The sequence below is a fragment of the Leopardus geoffroyi genome, chromosome B4 (assembly GCF_018350155.1).
Source record: "Leopardus geoffroyi isolate Oge1 chromosome B4, O.geoffroyi_Oge1_pat1.0, whole genome shotgun sequence".
Taxonomy (NCBI): domain Eukaryota; kingdom Metazoa; phylum Chordata; class Mammalia; order Carnivora; family Felidae; genus Leopardus; species Leopardus geoffroyi.
This window is the reverse complement of record NC_059341.1, coordinates 68,278,630-68,296,919: the sequence shown is the minus strand read 5'-3', so window position 1 is coordinate 68,296,919 and position 18,290 is coordinate 68,278,630.

Sequence of the window (18,290 nt, the reverse complement as noted above, 5' to 3'; positions counted from 1 at the left end):
ATAGCTCTGTAATATCTAATGACTAGGCATAATAGAAGCCCTCCAGCAGGAAGTAAGAGGTGTCCAGTGGTGGCCTGAGGCAATGTACTGACAGACTGCACCTGAATGCATCTGGGTTAAGTCTTCTTGGGAACTAGTCTCCACAGCTAAAATGAGAATGAGAGTATTAGAAGAGGTACATAAGCGTTGTTCCAATACAGTTCATTCTCTGTGCCTACCACCCATATCTCCTTTTTCCTTCCATTAAGTACAGTCAGTTACATAAAACCCTTTAATATGGTGGTGAGCTGAAATCTGCAAAGACCAAATGTAAGATCGTTACTGAAACAAGCCGAAGTCCCCTCAATGATGCCTCTGATTCCAAGGCCATAATAGGTATTAATTTATCTCCCTTCTCCACTGCCAATTTTAGACTTCACTTACCCTAGGCCTGCACCTTGCCTGGGCTGTTTGCCTCCTGGGCTGACCCAAACTTTGATCTCCAAAGGGCCTATGCCCTGGATTTCCTTATGTTTGTCAGGCCATGGTTGCTTCAATATTCCACGATTTTCACTAGGCATGGTAGCACCAAGAGATATCCAGTGAGCAACCCCTAGACACTCTGTGAGTCTCACATATATATCTCTCTGCCTTCATTTTGTAGCAGGAACCCTAGTTCCTCATGGTAAAAATTAGTATAATTACACTACAGTACAAACTCTTTCTTTGCCTATTAGATTTCAGGACTGAAAGTGCTCAAACGTGACAAAGTATAGGTCACCAATAAGACACTTAGAATGTAACATTGAATATACTAACAGAATCCCAATTGAGGTTACAAATAGTCTAATTATCATTAGCAGGTGACATGTTATTATTTTGTAAACTTGACCCCAACCACCAATCACCTTAAAATAACAAAACAAAATAGAAACAGGAGGGTGAACATGTCTCAAAATACAAGACTAGGTTGTGTGAAATTTTCTTCTCATGAACCATTTTAGAAAACTCTAATTCCTATAATTATTTTTCTATCTAAAATAGTTTATACTTTTTCTCATTTAACAGGAATTTGAAGGGGATGCATTGGCTTAATAATTTTTAGCAAGTGTGGACAAAGTCCTAAGATATTTTGTTTAACAGAAAAGTGGAGTTTTATCTCCCTCACTGGTTGTGCCTTTCTAGATGCATTTGCTTATTCAAATCATAAGCAAATAATACAAATTCTTTCATTTGTCTTGTGCATCTGTTGTGATAGGTTCTTATACGAATTGACCTCAATCTCCACAATAACCCTGTAAGGTAGGAAACTGAGGAGTTAGAGGAAATAATTTATCCCAAATCAAACACCTAAGCTAGAATTCCAATTCAAAACCTATTGCTTTAGGGCCACCTGGGTAGTTCAGTTGGTTAAGTATCTGATTTTAGCTCAGGTCATGATCTCACTGTTTGTGGGTTCGAGCCCCACATTGGGCTCTGTGCTGACAGCTCAGAGCCTAGAACCTGCTTCGGATTCTGTGTCTCCCTCTCTCTCTGCCCCTCCCTTGCTTGCGCTCTGTCTGTCAGTCTTTCTCTCTCTCAAAAATAAATAAACATTAAAAAAACCTGTTGCTTTAGGCCGTTTACTAATCTGGAATAGTAAAAGAAATCATTCAATTTACAGTTGTAAATATTGTGGGAAGACTTTAGATTTGCAGTCTTTAGATAGTCATTTTGTGATTCCAAATTAAGAACAGTGGTGTAGTGAGGAACACAGAGATAAATCACAGCCTGTGGCTTTCAAACAGCTGGCTTTTATATTATTCCATCATAGGCAAAGCAGACATAAATAGATTTTGTAGGTTGTAAATCAAGGTGCCCCGGTCCACCTTAGCCAAGGAGTTGTTATTTGACTTAAATCCAAGGTCACATTTTTCTCTCCTGAGATTTTGATGCATGAATGAAGTGATACAACACAGAAAAACAGGTGGAGCATACTTACTTCCTGGGGCAACATTCTCATAACACAATCAAAAAGCTCAGGCAGCTTAGCTTTTAGATTATGTCATTTCCATGGGTAGCTCTTTAGTCTTCTTCTAGATTTTGTAAGATATCATGACCTCCTTCCAATAAACTTTCCTTTTCTCTCCATTATGCACAGTTAGTTACTGTTCACTAGCAATCAAAGAACCCTAAGTTGTATACCATTACAGCCAAGAATGACCATTTATTTCTCCAAATACCTATTGTATTGACTATCCACACCACACAGTTCAACATCAATGTTCTCTAACTCCATGAGAAACGTTGCTTCCGCTTGCATATAAACTACTTGGGCATTTCTATTATTCTTTGGGTTCCCTCATATGACCCAGCACAGGGCTATATGCTAACTTGATGAATAAATTTTACTTTATTTTATTTTTATTTTTTTAACGTTTATTTATTTTTGAGACAGAGAGACAGAGCATGAACGGGGGAGGGGCAGAGAGAGAGGGAGACACAGAATCGGAAGCAGGCTCCAGGCTCCGAGCCATCAGCCCAGAGCCTGACTCAGGGCTCGAACTCATGGACCGCAAGATCGTGACCCGGGCTGAAGTCGGAAGCTTAACCGACTGAGCCACCCAGGCGCCCCGATGAATAAATTTTAAAAACAATGGCAATAGATACTGTGGATTCAATGGTAAGGGGCGAGGTGTTGGGAAAGTCAGGAATAGGAAATGGAACATAAATCTCAGGGAGTGCCAAGATAGAAATCCAAAGCCTTCTCCTTAAATGTTGGGTCAGCCTGTTCATGACGATTGCAAAGAACACAGTTCTCCACTGGACAGCGATCCGGGCTAACAATAAGTACATAAAAAACAATTTTATTGGGCATATCAGCTTGTGTGTGCTCAAACCTACTCTTTCCAAGAGGAGAAAAGAGTTGGAATCATTGGATTCCCATGGAACAATGACTCATAAACACATTTTTTTTTTGCACACATATACAAAAAGTTACATAGAATGGTATTCTCATCTTTCAGCAGCAGTAATGATTGTTGAAAATATTAAGGAAATTACCAGGGTGAAAATATAGTCTCTTTTTTTTTTTATAACATTTATTTATTTTTGAGACAGAGAGAGACAGAGCATGAACGGGGGAGGGTCAGAGAGAGGAAGACAGAATCTGAAACAGACTCCAGGCTCCGAGCTGTGAGCACAGAGCCCGACGCGGGGCTTGAACTCACAGGCCCTCACGGACCGTGAGATCATGACCTGAGCCGAAGTCGGCCGCCCAACCGACTGAGCCACCCAGGTGCCCCGAAAATATAGTCTCTTAATAGATGCCGTAAAGGTAGTATTTTGAAGAGCATTAAAATTGTAGCAGAACGGCTTATTTTCCTCAGCTGGCAGAGTACAAACAATTTATTTCACAAAAAAAAACCTCAATAGGAAAGGGTGATTACTTTTAGTATATTGAATCATTGAAGGAGTGCTTATTCTACTGTTGAAGTCATTCTGAGATATGAATTCAGACCATTTGTTGGTTATTCACAAGGCGTGGCTATTCTTAACCTGAATGCAGAGAAAACAAAAAGGAATAAAAACCCGTTAAGAAAAATGTTTAGATTTTTAAAAAATTGTAACTGTTCTGGTTGATTAGTGTAATGTCTAGTCTTTTCTCTTAGCTTTTATCCATATAAATACATGCCTTTTAACAATTACAAAAGGTGACTCCATCTCAGAATGGTCTTATTTACTTTAAGATGAATTAAACATTACCTCACTCTGCCTACGACGCTTTCCTTCATTCCCATAATTTTCTTTGAAATTTATTTTAAAGACATGCTATTATGGTAGAGTACATAAGGGATAACTAAATTAAACATGTGTTTGAAATTTTGCATAGAGAACACTTTCCAAAACCAGCAATTGTCTGTGAAGTCATTCAATTTTGAAGGACATTTGTGAACTCTACCTCCTAAAAATCTGCAAAAAAGTATTTGAAGAGTCAATCCAGGGAGATGTAAAGAAATACAAAAAGGGAAAGCTAGGATTCAAGAAACAGGGCCAGCAAAGTCTAACCCAGAAAAAAGTGTTTTTAAGAAAAATCTAGAGAGAAATTAAGAATATCATGAGTATAAGATGCTTATAGATTTCCCTTAAAGTAGGAAAATTTAATGATACAGGAGTACATGTACTTCTTTAGGTATTCAACTGCACTACTTGATTCAAAAAGAAAATATCATGTTATATAAACATATATTACTATATGCAATATTGTATTTGCAGTTTATTGGCTTTTGGAATGAATCTACGGAGGATAAGAAACATAATTTTAGTGAGTGTTATAAACTTTGATTATCGACACAATAACACAATAGCACAACTATAAAACCAGAAGGTAAATGAGGAAAAGAGAAATTTGTAGGTAGGGTAGGCACGCTTCTGAGTAGGCAATCAATAGACACTGTCTAATGTTGTTGGTAAATCTAAATATGGCAACCCGGGGTGGATTGACTCTAAAACTGATAAAGCTTAAGCTTTGGGAATCTTTGCTTCCAAGGCACTGAGAGGAGCACTGGAAATTTTGTAACAGTGTGGGTGTTTTTTTCTTAAAGGTGTATCCTGGCTAAGCTGTACATTTTAGGCCCCTCATAACCTGGATCCACTCCAGGACCACTCCCAGGGCTTTGGCAGAGACCTATGCACCTGGAGGATCCTATAAAGTTCCTTTAGCTGCAAGGTAAATGCAAGCTTGATGATAACCACCCAAATAACTAAAAGCAGAAATCATTGACATGCTTAGCTTCCGGGGGATAGTCCTGGTCAAACTGGGGCTGTGAGAAGGGAAGAGGGCTGTTTGTACTTATCACTTTATAGCAACTAGTGTGGTTTTGTTTTATTTATTAACCCATAGATGTATTGTTTTTTAAATAGCAACAATTAATTTATAATTTATTAGTCAACATGCACTTTTCTCCTTGATGTGTACTAACGCTACAGATTAAAGGTAAAAGATAAGGCTACAATGTATATATGTATATTTAATATATCTTTTCCACATCTGTGGTAACTATCCTTATTTTCTCCTCACATACATATTTATCCTGGGTCCAGTACCACCTTTCAAGTTAGTAGGAATTTCATATGTGAAAGCAGCAGTGTGTGAGATACCAGGAAATAAAAACAGCTGGCATTATACTCTTGTCCTTAGAAGAGTAACTACAGAGAGCATCAGTGATGGTCTTTTCTTATCAAATAGATGGCATCACCGATGGCACACTTAAAAGTATAGGAACATTTTCTTCTTATAAAGAGTTTTCTCGTGAATGGAATCTTATTCTTTCTCAAGGTACTTTAAAAAAAAGGAATTCACTGGTTTCATCATAAAATCTCTGCAGTATTATAACAGTGTTTTGCTCCCATAAATAGTAATATTGTTTAAGGCAGATATACTTAGAGCTTGCAGTAGAGTAAGGAAACAACCAATTTATGGAAATATTTCAAAGTCTAATGAACCACCTTGCCAAGATGAAGTGTTGTTTTTTGCAGATAATTAGACTGTTCTTTACCTGCCACTGAAGGAGTGCAATCGTAAGCAGACGCAAACTCCATGGTAACATGCAGATCAGCATTTTCCTTGTCAGTACCTGGGAAATGTCATTTCTCTGAAATTCTCCTAAGGCATTTCATCTCAGTAACTGACTAGACAACTAACTAGTGACAAAGAAAATATTTAAACATCTTTAAACTGAAAAGCATTATTGGGGTCAGCCAACTACCTAAGCAAGTGAGGACAGTCTTGGCAAACGAAGGAGAATGAGAGAGGAAGGCATATGCCTATATCCTCCCAGTCTGGAGATGAGAGCAGATTGGCTGGAGGATTCCAGCGGGTAACTGGGAAGCCTGACTGCTCTCCCTTCACTCATCTCCTGCACGGCTCTGCAAAGGATGGCAGAGTATGAAAACAGGACCTAATTTAATGACCTGTCTTGTGGCTTCTTTGTCACATTGCTTACTTCCAGTCGAATGGTTAACATTAGCGGTAAGATTTTTATTACTTTATGGATATGAATGTAAATTTGGCATAAAAGACATGCAGCTGACAAGTCTATTTACCTGGAGTTTAGGGATGATTAATCCTCAGTGTGTGTGTGTGTTTTAAAATGTCTATTTTCAAGGTTTGCTAAGAAAGCCTCCAGTGTGTGTGTGTGTGTGTGTGTGTGTGTGTGTGTGTGTGTGTGTTTTAAAATGTCTATTTTCAAGGTTTGCTAAGAAAGCCTCCAGAGACATTTATAATACAAATTGTAAAGGATCATGAAGAAAAGTTAGGCTATTTTAAATGAAAAGAAATTAAGAAATGGAAGTATTACACTGAGATTATTAAACATTGTATGATGAATAGTAAGTTAAAGGAAACTTATTGGTAAAATGAAGTTGGAAGACTATAGAATTTCCAAGGTCTACTCAAGTCTATGTTTCTTTGAGCAACAAAACAAGAAAAGACAAATGAGGAACGTCAGAGGTAAAAAAATAGGGTTCAATTAAAAAAAAATTCTAAAATACTCTTGAAAAATATTTCACTATAATGACATGGTAGACTATCGTGTTTGCGAGGTAAATGGTGAAAGCAATGATCTGTTTGTAAGAATGAGCAAAAAATTGCCTGTTTCCGATTCTGTGTCTCCCTCTCTCTCTGCCCCTCCCCCGTTCATGCTCTGTCTCTCTCTGTCCCAAAAATAAATAAACGTTGAAAAAAAAATTAAAAAAAAAAAAGGGGGCGCCTGGGTGGCACAGTCGGTTAAGCGACCGACTTCAGCCAGGTCACGATCTCACGGTCCATGAGTTCGAGCCCCGCGTCGGGCTCTGGGCTGATGGCTCAGAGCCTGGAGCCTGTTTCCGATTCTGTGTCTCCCTCTCTCTCTGCCCCTCCCCCGTTCATGCTGTGTCTCTCTCTGTCCCAAAAATAAATAAACGTTGAAAAAAAAATTAAAAAAAAAAAGAATGAGCAAAAAATATATGGCTTAGCGAAGCTGTGGAAGCAAAGACAAAATGTAAGAAACCTAGGCAAAAATACCTATGGGTGGAACATCATCAGAGGAATTATGTTAGAAGCAGGCATTTAAAAGCCCCAGAGAAGTTGGTGATGGCAGAATTAACAGTAAAAATAACAATTATCTTGAACTACAAAAATGAATAATGTTAATTTCTATACAATTACAATGTAATAATAAGAACAGAATGTCTTGCAAGAATATTAAAGACTAAATGAATGATATGTCTCATATTCTAGAGTTCAAAAGATCAAGGGAAGAGAAGAAAACATCAAAGAGGATCAATAAAAAATTTATTAGAAGTTTATCAATGAAAGACACTCACTCTACAAGATTCGATAGATCTTGCCCCTCCTATTTCTCCAAAATCATCTCATTCTCCATTACCTCACCCCTCATGCCCTGTGTTCTGGTCACATGGTCTGCTTTTGCTTATGTGAACATGACAAAATCATCCCACCCTCAGGTCCCCTGATTATGCTGTTTTCCTGTGCCACGAATGGTTTTCCTCCTACTGTGCTTGGCTATCTCTTTTCCATCTTTTAGTTTTAGCTTAAAATATTATCGTGGCCCTTTATGTTCCCTGTTAAAGAAAACTCTTAGCATCCCAGTGCTACTCCATGGCTACTGACTGCCGTTGTTTTTCATGTCAGCTATCCTTGTATTTGTTTTCTACGGAACACATAACAAACTTCGCAATCGTTTTATTTCTTAAGACTAGAAGTTAATTTCAAAACTAGAAATTAAGCTGATAAGGGAAGGGACTGTGTCTCTCCTTGTCACTGCTTGAGCCCATGACCTGGTATGGTACTTGGCATATGATAGACACAAGATAAACAGTGATTGGACAAACGGGTCACTTACGATTTGATCAATTGATGGATTAATAAACAAAACATGTAAATAACATGGTGTAAAATACAATGGAATAGAAGGACAAACATCTGTTCTAAGGTTGCCTTTTACAAACATAGCATGTTTTCCCAAGTCTTTATTAAATTCTGGCTTAATTTCAACCATAAACCCACCAGGTAGCTGCCAGAGATTATGGAGAACAAGCATTTGGCCTTTTTGGTTACTCTAGAGGCCTCCACCAACAGTGGCATACTAGTAAATTTTCCAAAAGTCAAAGGGGGAGTCAGATACTAAGGAGCCAAAGCCTCCAGAGATATACTCACAAGAGCCAAGAGTCCTCATACTGGGATTAATCGTGTACAAGGTCTAGGGAAGAGCACTAGTTAAGAAAAACAGGTGAATTCGTTCACCAGTGATTACTGAACTCCGTTGAGCACCTGTTGAGAAACTACTTTGTGCCAAGCTTACTACCAAGTCCATAGAAGGCAAAGAAGAATAAAGAGCAGTCTCCACTTGCATGAAACTCAGTGTCTAATACAAGAAACACACATGTATACATATATAATTTTCTGCAACCTTAAGAATTACGCTTTTGAAAATTTGAGCAGAGAATTTGTGGCTAAGAATGTAAGAATTTAAGAGACGGTAGGAATGTGGGACAAAGTCCATAATGAAAATAGGAAAGTCTTATTAAATGTGAGATTTTCATTCCCTTAAGAATGGTTTCTCAGTGCAGAAAAGATCATTTGAGGATTTCCTTTGATATTAAAATCTGAAATACAATTTATCAAGATTCTTCTTTAAAGTTTTAAGTTGAAACAACAAACCTATTTTAAAGTTCAGTAAATTTCAACAGTTTCTGAATAATGTTTGATAGTTACCAAATATTATTTTAAAATATTTAAACTATATTTATAAATATAAAATATTCAATTTCCTTAAGACTTTTATATGACTTAAAATTTTCTCAAGTATAAAATTAGTTCTTGTGAAGATATTCAATTAATCTAAATAATTCGATTCTTCAGTTGTCTTAAATGTTTCAATATATGCACTTAATAAGAGCTTAATTTAAAACCAAAATTCTAAATTAATCACCAAATTATTAAATTAGAACTAAATGCTTGACATATGTTGCTCTAAAAGTCCATTTTCTAATTACAAGGTTATTTCAAATATACTCAGATTCCATCACATAGAAGTGTTAATATGATGAATTCTGATTCTTTTTAACATTTCTGTACAGTTGACCCTTGAACAACACAAGGGTTAGGGGCACCAACCCCCCATGAAGTTGAAAATCCAAGTATAACTGACTTCCCAAAAACCTTACTAATAGCGAGAACAGGAAGAGATTACTTTTTTATTATTTTTAAATTTTTTTAATGTTTACTTATTTTTCACAGAGAGACACAGAGCGTGAGTGGGGGAGGGGCAGAGAGAGAGGGGGACACAGAATCTGAAGCAGGCTCCAGGTTCTGAGCTGTCAGCACAGAGCTCGACACGGGGCTCAAATGCACAGACCGCGAGATCATGACCTGGGCCGAAGTCGGCTGCTCAACCGACTGAGCCACCCAGACGCTCCAGGAAGAGATTACTTTTTACTGTAATATGCCATTTACTGCCCGCATGGAGATGATTGGCATCACACGACATTTTAGGTGGATACCCACAAAACCTGAGCTCACTACAATAGCAACAGGAGGTGGTTGTGAAATTACTGGAGTAGTACAGCATGCACTACAAATGATTTTATGCAGTTATGATTTAATACTGCATCTTTATCTTTGTTTACATTTCTCTTGACTGCCAGTGGCACCATGCATGATTTGTGTTTGTGTGCATAAGTTCTGAAAATTCTGACTTTTTGTAATAGATTTGTGTATATTTTATGGTAGTAAATGATAAAATAGGCTGGCATCTCCAAAAATTTTTCCAATGTATCTACTGAAAAAAATCTGCGTAAAAGTAGACCTAGGCAGCTCAAACCTGTGCTGTCCAAGGGCCAGCTGTATTTAATTTTAAATCTTTTGGGGAACCCGGGTGATTCAGTTGGTTCAGCATCCGACTCTTGGTTTCAGCTCAGGTCATGATCTCATGGTTCATCAGTTCCAGCCCCATTTCGGGCTGTTTGCTGTCAGCGTGGAGCCTGCTTGGGATCCTCTGTCTCCCCTGTCTTTGCCCACCCCCCATCTTTCAAAACAATCAACATTAAAAAAAATTAAATCTTCTAATAGTTGAGAGATGCTTACTTGATGAGGAAATCACTGTCATCTCCATCAAATTTCAGCATAACCAGCTTTGATTGGTTTCACAACCAGAACTTTGAGCTTTGGTGCTGATTGGCTTCTTGTTAGCAGCTGATGGAACAGGTGAGCATTGCTTGTACTCCTATATCAATGTGCAATTTACAGCTGTGTAAATCACATCACTGTGATTTACACTCATCAATTTATGAGTATCTGATTCTTCTGCCTACTCATAGAAGTCTCATAGCCCTACCTTGCTTATATCACATGATTCATGGTTTGTAAGCACTTGCTACATGTAAATGTGTTTTTTGGCTATTTTTGATCTAGAAGAAATCCTACATTTAAAATATATACTTCCCATTTCTTAGGACACCTAACTCTTATGTGTATTATAATGATAACTCATTTTTTAATGGTTAGCATTACATGTAATGGCTTAGTATTACTATTCAGTTACCACTTCTGAATCAATCAAGATTTTAGTTAAACTACTTGAAACCAAAACATAAAAATTAAAAAATCCAAAGATCAGTGGTTTTTAAAAATTGGCGCTTTTAAATTTCTCATGTATGAGGAATACAGGGCTGGGTGGAAATAGCTGGTATGGCAGCTTCATGATGCTACTGAAACCCTTTCTATCTTCCTATCTTTCCCCCAACCTTCTCATCCTCATGGACAAAAGATTTTACATGTTAAAAATAATAATAATAATAATGTCAACATATAAAATAGAAAGAGTACTCTATGTCTTTTTTGAAAGAAGATACATATTTAAGCTTTTAAAAACAGCTTTATTGAGGTATAATTAACATTCAATACAATGCGTATATTTAAAGTGTCCAATCTGATAAGTTTTGACACATGCAGACGCATGAAAACCCATCCCCACAATCAAAGCAATAAACGTAACCATCCATCTCAAATGCTTCCTTGAGAGCCTTTGAAATTTCTTCCTCCTGTGTCCCTTTCCCCAATGCCATCCCGAAACAACCAATATTTGCTTTCTTTTATGAGAGATTAATTTGCATTTAATATAACTTTATATAAATGGAACTCTACAGCTTGTACTGTTTTTGTCAGGTGTGTTTCACTCAGCATGACTGTTTTGAGATTCATCTATATTGTAACAAATCAATAGTTCATTACTTTTCGTTGCTGATTAGTTTTCCCTGTACACATATACCACAGTGTGTCTATTCACCTGTTGACAGACATTTAGGTTGTTTTCATTCTTTGTCCACTACAAGTAAAACTTCTATGAACATTAACAAAACATATGGACATATACTTTCATCTCCATAGAAAATACCTAGAAGTGGGATGGTTCTTTTTAAAGAAAATGCCAGGCTATTTTCAAAAGTGGTTGTATCATTTTACATTCCTGCCAACAGATGAAAGTTCCAGTCTCACCACATTCTTGTCAACACGTGATATGGTCAGTATATTTATTTTTAGCCATTCTGTTAGGTATGTAGAATTACCTCATCACAGGTTTTAATACATTTCCCTAATGACTAATGAATGTTAATCATTTTTATATACGTATTTGCTATCCATATACAGTTTTTGGTGAAGTGTTTTTCTGATTATTTTGCCCATCTTTTAATTGAATTGTTTGCTTAATTATTGAATTTCAAGAGTATTTTATTTATTTTGGATATGGGACTTCTTTCAGATATAAAATTTGCAAATATTTTCTACCAGTCTCTAAGTTGTCTTTTTATTCTTACCTTGCTCAGAATTTTTTCTTTTTTTCTTCTTTTTTTAAAAGTTTACTTATTTATGGGGCACCTGGGTGGCACAGTCAGTTAAGCGTCCTACTTAGCCTCATGTCATGATCTCATGGTTTGTGAGTTCAAGCGCCACGTTGGGCTCTGTGCTGACAGCTCAGAGACTGGAGCTTGCTTCGGTTTCTGTGTCTCTTTCTCTCTTGGCCCTTTCCCCCACTTTCACTACGTCTGTCTGTCTGTCTGCCTCTCTCAAAAATAAACATTAAAAATTTTTTTAAAAAAAATAAAGTTTTATTTGAGAGAGAGAGAGAGAGAGACTAGCTCCAAATCAGGGGAGGGACAGAGAGAGGGAGAGAGAGAATCCCAAACAGGCTCCATGATGTCAGAGCAGAGCCCAACACGGGGCTCGATCCCACTAACTGTGAATTCATGACCTGAGCTGAAATCAAGAGTCAGACACCTAACCCACTGAGCCATGTAAGCACCCTCAGAACTTTTTTTTCCTTATTCAGAAATGGATGCTGGGGCACCTGGGTGGCTCAGTGGGTTAGGCATCTGACTTTGGCTCAGGTCATGATCTCACGGTTGGTGGGTTTGAGCCCCACGTAGGGCTCTGTGCTGACAACTCAGAGCCTGGAGCCTGCTTCGGATTCTGTCTACCTCTATCTGTGCCCCTCCCCTGCTTGCACTCTGTCTCTCTGTCTCTTCGCAAAAATAAATAAACATTAAAAAAGTTTTTTTAAATATAGAAATGGATGTTGTATTTTTTCTAATTTTTTTCTGCATCTATTGAGATAACCATATGGTTTTGTTAAAATAAGTTTTTAATACTGATGAATTATTCTTTTAATATATTGTTGGCTTTAATTTTCTAAACTTTGTGTAGAAATGTTGCATCTCTGTACATGAAGGTTTTATAGTTTTCTTGTAATGCCTTTGGTCTTAGAATTAGGATGTCGAAAGACATCAATTTAGTGCCATTGTGTTATCTATAGATTTCATGTTAATTGTGATGTTTCTGGTCCTTTGTAGTCTTTGTTGCTTTCCACTATCAGAGTCCCCCTTAGGATTTCCTGAAGGGTTGGTTTAGTGGTCATGAACTCCTTTAGTTTTTGTTTGTCTGAGAAAGCCTTTATCTCTCCTTCTATACTGAATGACAGCGTTGCTGAATAAAGGTTTCTTGGCTGCATATTTTTTTCCTACTCAGCACAGTGAATATCTCCTGCCACTCCCTCTGGCCTGCCAAGTTTCAGTGGACAGGTCTGCTACTACCCTTATGTGTCTCCTGTGGAGGTTAAGGACCATTTGTCCCTAGCTGCTTTTAGAGTTTTCTTGTTCTCTTTGTATTTTGCCAGTTTCACTATAATATGTCTTGGTGTTGACCTATTTTTGTTGATTTTGAGGGGTGTTCTCTGTGCCTCTCAAACTTTGATGTGTTTCCTCACCCAGTTTAGGGAAGTTCTCAAGTATAATTTGTTCAAGTAAACCTTCTGCCCCTTTCTCTTGCTCTTCTTCTGGAACTCCTATGATACGGATATTGTTTCATTTAATGAAATCATTTAGCTCTCTAATTCTCCCCTCATGATCTAGTAATTTCTTTCCCTCAGGATAATGCTGAAGTACTCCCTCCTCTTCAATTTTCTAAAAGAGTTGGTGTGGAACCATAGTATCTCTTCCTTAAATGTTTTGTAAACTTTACCAGTGAAGCCAGTGGGACCTGGAATTTTCCTCACAGAAAAGTTTTAAATTACACACGGTTTCTTAGTGAATCCAAGGCTATTTAGATGATCTCTTTCTTTTTGAGTATGTCCATTTTATCAAAATCTTGGCATGAAATGTTTATAATTTTCTCTTATTATTCTTTTAATATTTGTGGAATGTATAGTAATATAAAGTCTCTCATTCTTAATACTGGTAATTTGTGTCTTCTGTCTTTTTTCCTTGATCATTCTAGTGAGAAAATTATCACTTTTATTAATATTTTTAAAGAAACAGCTTCTATTTCATTGATTATTACTGTTTTCCATTTAACTGATTTCCATTCTGACTTTTATTATTTTCTTCCTTCCTTCTATTTAGTTTCATTTGCTCTTTCTTTTCTTATATCTGAAGTTTGAAGCTGAGGTCATTGATTTGAAATCTATTTCCCTTTCAATTATAGAGGCTTAGTGCTCTCAATTTCTCCTGAGTTGTTTAAATGGGATCCCACAAATTTTAATTTGTTGTGCATATATTTTCATTCAGTTCAAAATACTTCCTAATCCCCCTTGTGACTCCATCTTTGACCTATGGTTTATTTAGAAGTGTGACATTTATTTTTAAAATATTTGGGGGCACCTGGGTGGCTCAGTCAGTTAAGCGTCCACTTTGGATCAGGTCATGATCTCATGGTCCATGAGTTCGAGCCCTGCATCGGGCTCTGTGCTGACTGCTTAGAGTCTGGAACCTGCTTCAGATTCTGTGTCTCCCTCTCTCTCTGCCTCTCCCCTGCTCATGCGCTCTCTCTCAAAAGTAAAATAAAAAACATTAAACAAATTTAAAATATTTGGCGATTCTTTAATATTGATTCTAATTTAATTCCATGTGGTCAGACAATATACTTTGAATGTCATGAGTCATTGTAAATGTATTAGCACTAATTTTGAAGCCCAAGATATGGTCTAACTTTGGTAAATACTTTCTTATATACTTGAAAGAAATGTGTATTCTGCTATTGTTGGTTGGAAATGTTCTTCAACATTAGAATAGTATTGTTAGAATAGTATTGTTAATAGTGTTATCCAAATCTTTAAATCCTTATGATATACTAGTTTCTGTATATGAGTTCTATCGATTATTGAGAGAGGGGTATTGAATCCCTGACTGTAATTCCAGTTTTGTCTGTTTTTCTTGCATTTTTATTACATATTTTTAAGCTCTGTTTTTAGATGCCTAAACTTTTAGGATTGTGTAATCTTAATAGATTCCTTTATCATTCTAAAATGATCTTGGTATATTGTTTGCTCTGAAATCTTATTTGTCTGTATTAGTTTAGCCACTCTAGTTTTCTTTTGATGGTGTTAGCATGATGTATCTTTGCCCATCCTTTTATATTTAATATATGAAGATAAATATAATAACCTTTAACATATCATTTACATTTACTGTTTGTTTCTTACAGGCAGCAAATTGTTGAATTCTGTGTTTTATATCCAGTGTGATAATTTTTGTCTTTTAATTGGTGTGCTTACACTACTTACCTTCAGTGTGACTATTGATCTGGTTGGGCTTAAGCTGATCACATTGCTATTTTTCTTCCATTTTCCCCACCTGTTCTTCATTCCCCCTTTCCTCTTTTTCTACCTTTTTTTGGATTGAGATTATTTTTTCACCTTATCTCCTTTTTTTGGCTAATGTACTGTAATCTCTTTTGTATTATTTTGATGACTAAAGCTTTGTTATATATCTCCAATATACATAATATTATATTATTTCACATACAGTCTGAGAATAGTACAAGAATGTACTTAATTTTTTTATTTGAGTATAGTTGACACACAATGCTATATTAGTTTCAAGTGTACAACATAGTGATTTGACATCTCTATACCTTATGTTATGTTCACCACAAGTGTAGCTACAATCTGAAACCATACTATGCTATTACAATGATCATTAACTATATTACCTATGTGTATCTTTTATCCCCATGATTATTTATTCCATAACTGGAACGCTGCATCTCCCACGACCCCTCACCCGTTTTGCCCAGTGCCCCACCCCTGCAAGTGTATACTTTCATTTCCCCTCTCCTAGCATTCGTGCTATGGCTGTCATACATGATATATGTATGAAGTCACAGAGTTTTGCTAGAACCATAGAATCGTACATACAGGCTATGCTTCCAACTATATCCCGGCTTCTACAGTGGAGACCCTCTGCTGCTGCTGCTGGGTGAAGACACTGCAGTTCCTGTTGCCAAATTTGGACGTGGCACATAGCCAATGGGCCCGCCACTGCCACCTTTTCAGACTGGGTGTAGCCTTCCACCAGCATCTCCCATCCTTCTAGGATGGACTTCCCGGACAGCCTCCCTGTTCATGTTATTCTCTTCCAATCAAAGTCTTGTACAGAGGTGTTGAATTGGCTGAGCCTGGGTCACATACCTGCTCCTAACTCCAAGCGTTGCCGGGGAAAGTGAGCTTCTGGCTTCTATTTTGACAAAGTGAGATTCCTAATACAGGCAGTTTCCCAAATAGAGACTGTCCCAATGTGAGAGGAGGACACAAAGTATGATATAAGTTGGGAGATTTAAAAAAAAATGCAGGTGGTATTAGAACATAATTTTGGAAAGAAAGTTTTAAAACAATACAGGCTTTAAAAATAGAAGACATAAAGCAATTTTCTACATACCTACGCTGTAACAGAAACCCGAAGCATTGTTTCTTAATGTCAATAGGGACTTTAAAATTATGAGTATATATAGTCGACTGCTTTTCACCCTATCATTCACACTCTGAGTCTCTCATCCATCAGTATGATAATTGGAAGCTGAGTCTACACTTAGCCTGTAGGTCTGTGAGAAATAGCTGTGATTACTCCAGGGCTCCTGCATGGAAATTTCATGGCAATTTTACAAAATAAAGATCATACAGAAGAAATTGACTTTGTTTTCCTTGTCAGTGCAGTATTACATTCTTATTTTCTTACCAAATCACTCCCTGATGAATATCTGTCATCATTAGCCAGTGGCAATAACGTGTTTACTGGATTTTTCTGTATTCATCCAAACATCTCTTAAAACAATTCGATGATTCAGAGAAAATAATGAAATTATCTTAGCTCTTCAGCTCAGAAACACACATGTGTTTGTTTTGCAACCTGAGAGATGCTTTTTCGCACTTGGAAGCTTTATTTTTTCCTTTCTCTCTCTCTCTCTCTCTCTCTCTCTCTCTCTCTCTTTGCAGGGGGTGGGGAGTTGAGAAGGGCTGCTAAAATAGTTAATCTCTTTCTTGTTTTCCATAGGGTTGAAAATAATTTTTCAAGATGACAGACCACTGATTGATAAGTATATTGACTTAGCTTTCAGCTTCAAAATTATCAAGATTTTCTTTTCAAAGATTTTCAAATTCTATTGTAACAGTTTTGTTTTTTATGTTATTGCTTTGAACTGGGGAAAAGAAATACCATTTAATTCTTTCAAAATATTAAACTTCAGTCCATTGATTTCTCCTCTCCTCTCCTTTCAGGTTAACCATGATTTTGTCTTTTTAAATAGTTTGGTGTATAATAATTTATATGATCAGCTTTTTTATACATGGGCAGCAGGAAAATACTGGGAAAGAGGACCATGGAGGACAGTGCGAAAGAAAGTGCTTTTCATAAAGTAAATGCTAAGAAATTGTACATTTATTTCTATTAAAATCTATATTCTATGCTATGCATTTCTTAGGAAAAGACATGCTTTAGTAAAATCTGACACTGCTTGAGTTACATACAGAGTTGGGGTCAGATGGTATGTTATACAGATACTTCTTATGATTTCAACTTGTTATTTCGTTGTATTACGTAGAGATATGGAAAGTAATGACTTATGGACCCAAGCCAAACAGATTCCATACTGACTGATATCACTCACTCATCCACTCAATTCGTTCATTCAATAAATATTTATTGAGCCCCTATATGTACCAGCAATGTGTTAGACACGGGAAATAGTGATGAACAAGGCAAACACAAGCCCTGCTCTCATTTACTAAAGCTTTTAGATTGTGAGCTGACTTACAGATAAAACTTCTCTAATAACACTTTTAAAGACACATTTTGTAAGAGCCCCTATTTTGAGAAAATCACAGGAAGAGAGTAGTGAATGCTCCTACTTTCACCATAAAGGTTCTCTGTCACACACCTGTTGACTCACCATCAACATCAGATGAGAGTAATTTCAGCATTACTCAAGTGTCATTTAGTGCATTTGAGATATAAAGATATTCCATGCTATACAGTGTAAAAATCGTGAGAGAGAATCTGGAGGGAAATTGTAATAGCATTCTTTGGAAACATTGAGGTTGGCCACTCTGGCTGAAATATTTTTTGCCTTAAGTTAGTTTAATGAGCATATTTTACATGTTCACAGTACTACTGGCTGGGGAAGACAAAGCATCCTTCAAAGCAGTATTTATGCTATGCAACTTACATGAACAAGGAGTTATACAATTTGTATCCTCAAATTAAAAGTTTGTAGTTCTTTCAAGTTAAGAGGATAGCATAGGAGAGAGGAATTTATTGATTTATCCAAATAACTTCACAAATCAAATATAAAATACAAGTTGATTGTTTCAGATCAATATTTTGCTTAGTTTTAACATGATAAATACACTCAATATGGCAAAGCAGAGTCATAATATCACCATGCTTAACACTTCAGACTGTCACTATTGCAACTGATTTTACGATTTGGATTCCAAATACAAAAC